The sequence below is a fragment of the Notechis scutatus genome, chromosome Z, assembly GCF_049901735.1.
Source record: "Notechis scutatus isolate UNSWTSFEM ecotype Mainland chromosome Z, rNotScu1.2, whole genome shotgun sequence".
Classification (NCBI taxonomy): Eukaryota; Metazoa; Chordata; class Lepidosauria; order Squamata; family Elapidae; genus Notechis; species Notechis scutatus.
In genome coordinates this window covers 130,151,447-130,154,465 of record NC_142025.1, presented here as the reverse complement: position 1 = coordinate 130,154,465, position 3,019 = coordinate 130,151,447, and the positions used below count along the sequence as shown (strand labels likewise).

General features: G+C 37.7%; 1 pseudogene; it reads left to right on the top strand.

Moving 5' to 3' along the window:
• The first annotated feature begins 400 nt into the window (after positions 1-400).
• LOC113427953 (vomeronasal type-2 receptor 26-like) lies at positions 401-1,324 on the top strand (annotated as a pseudogene).
• Positions 1,325-3,019: the final 1,695 nt, after the last annotated feature.

Here is a 3,019-nt window from a genome sequence, read left to right as displayed (position 1 = left end):
CAGCTTTCCTTGTGTGCAGCCAAAAGCAGAAGAAAGAAGTGGAAAGAAGCAACCCGGTGGCCAGGCCAGTCACGTGGAGTGAGTGGCTCAAGTTCCCCCTCCCCCTTTCCCCCCTCCCCTCACTACCTTGTGTTGTTCACAATGCAAGTGTTGCAAGCCTTGTGTTCTTGCAGGCCATGTGGGTGGCACAGCCTTGGGTTCCCATGCAGCCTGGATTAATTGCTTTGGGAGTGACATTTCTCTCTGGACCACCAAAATTTTCTCACAGACCACCAGTGGTCCCCGGCCCACTAGTTGGTGACCACTGATATAAAGGTCATTCCAGTAATCAAATTGGGATCTCATTAAGCCTACAAAATGCTGTAAAATTGGAATATACTAAAAATGAAATGATGACGTGATGTTTCTATAAATGGCTTCTTTTTCAGACTTGGATGACTGTTTCCCTTGTCCAGAGGATCAATATCAAAACAAGGATAAGGATAGTTGCTTTCCAAAAGGTATAATTTATTTAACTTATCAAGAACCTTTGGGGGTTTCTTTGGCAGTGATTGCAGTCTCCTTCACTGTCATCTCAGCTGCGGTGCTCGGGATATTCATGAAATATCACGACACACCTATTGTGAAAGCCAATAATAGGAACCTCACTTATAGCCTTCTTGTTGCTCTCCTGCTCTCTTTCCTTTGCACTTTGCTCTTCATTGGGCAACCTACCCAAGTGAAATGTCTCTTGCGACAAAATGCTTTTGGCATCATCTTCTCCGTAGCTCTTTCTTGTATATTGGGGAAAACAATCATAGTGGTCCTTGCTTTCATGGCCACCAAGCCTGGATCCAAAATGAGAAAATGGGTGGGGAAAAGGCTGTCTATTTCTATTGTCCTATCTTGCTCCCTGACACAATTTTGCATTTGTGTGTTGTGGCTCACAATTTCTCCTCCCTTCTCAGATTCTGACATGTACTCCATGGCTGAAGAAATTGCTCTACAATGTAATGAAGGTTCAACCACTATGTTTTACACTGTGCTTGGCTTTCTGGGGTTCTTGATGGCTGTCAGTTTCACAGTGGCCTTCCTAGCTAGAAATTTGCCTGACAGCTTTAATGAAGCCAAATTTATCACCTTCAGCATGTTGGTCTTTTGCAGTGTCTGGGTGTCATTTGTACCCACCTATTTGAGTACCAAGGGGAAATACATGGTGGCTGTGGAGATCTTCTCCATTTTAGCTTCAGCAGCTGGATTACTGGGTTGCATATTTTCCCCCAAATGCTATATCATTGTTCTGAGACCTAATCTGAATAAGAAGGAGCAACTAATGAAAAAATAAAACTGATTTTGACACCATATCATTTGAATGAATTCTAATTGGTTGCATTTAGCGTATAGGGATTATTCCCCCAATTTGTGGTTCTGAATTTTTTCTTCTGTCACCACATCAATATGACATACAAAGCAATAATTCTGAGAAGCTCACTTCAGAATCTAAAAATGTCCCTTTAATCTTTTTTTTAAGGTTAGATAATGATTCTGAGCCCTACTCAGAATAGTAGGCAATAATTAATGAAGAAGTAGATATAGTATGCATGAATGTAAAAATGAATGCATTTAAACGCTGCAAACCATGAGCTTCACAGCATTACTATCAAAATAAAGAAAATGCCTATTTTATATCACTCATAAAACTAAAAGCATCCCTGGTATCTGTGAAGGCAAAGGTTTGTCATCATTTTCTGTTTTGAGATGCTGTTAATAAAAAAATAAGGAATAACATAAGTGCCTTATTTGCCACTTAAAGATTCTTAATATTCCTCCTAATCCTTCTTTTAAGCAAAATTCAAATTAACATCCTTTTCCACAATTTTGACAGTTTGAGAGTCACTTTGGTATGGCAGGTAAGGTGTTGGATCAAAAACAGGGACAACATGTTCTTGTCTTCCCTTAGTCTTGAAAGCCAAGAAGTATGTTGTTCTGGGAACAGGGAAAGGTGCTTGCAGAAATATTGGATAACTTCCCTGAGTTTCTTTGAGAAACTGTTCTTATTCATAATGACTACTATTGTCCCAAGTTTGACTTATTTAATTATGATGTCACTATTATTCCTGTGCCTTGGATGACATCTAATTCTGCCCTACTGAGATTAATGCATAAAGACAGCATTGATTATTTTGTGTTAACCTTGAAGGTGAAGGAAATAATTGTAGACATGCAATTCATGGTTTCATTCATCTGTGTGTATCCATGATCTTTTTAAAAATGCATTTGAGATTTGATGTGATCTGCTGTTATATATTGTCCTGGAATCAACATGACTGTGTTCCTGGATGGGTTCCCGATATTGGGGGCAGAGGGGAGGGAGGGTCCTGTGGAATCTTAATATTATTATTTAGTTTATGACAAGAACGTGACATAGGAATAGTAAACATATGCACACAATCGACATAATTATATACTAAACATATATGGGGGTATCACAGTGGCTTCATAATTGGATGTTCAATTCAGCTATCCTGGCAATCACAAATGGTATTGCTTTGTGAAGGTTTTCAAGGAATTAGAAAATGCATATTATGGTTAATCTTACACAATATGTTTAATAGGTTGCATTAAAGTTTGCAATACTTTACATCTTCTAGTATCACTCCTTTTCTGGTGAATAGATACCTATAGAATTTTGGATACTTTGTTTTTATTAAAGGAGATGAGTTTTGCAGTGTAGGTTCATTGTCTGCTCATGAAAAAATTCCGATGTAATTGAGATTCCAGAGGCAGGATGGTATAGACATTAATAATAGACAACCTATTACATTATTTAGAAGAATTACATATTTAAAGGAAATACCAAAGAAATACAACTAAAGATCAGTATGTGCAAAAGAAATCTTAGCAAACTGCAGATAAATAGAAGGAAAAAGATTTTTACAGAAGATATTCCTGAGGAAAGGGAAGGCAGGGCATAAGAAAGAGATTCAGTATATCTTTTCTTCAATTTCACTAGGAATAAATTGATCTTTAGAGTAATTTT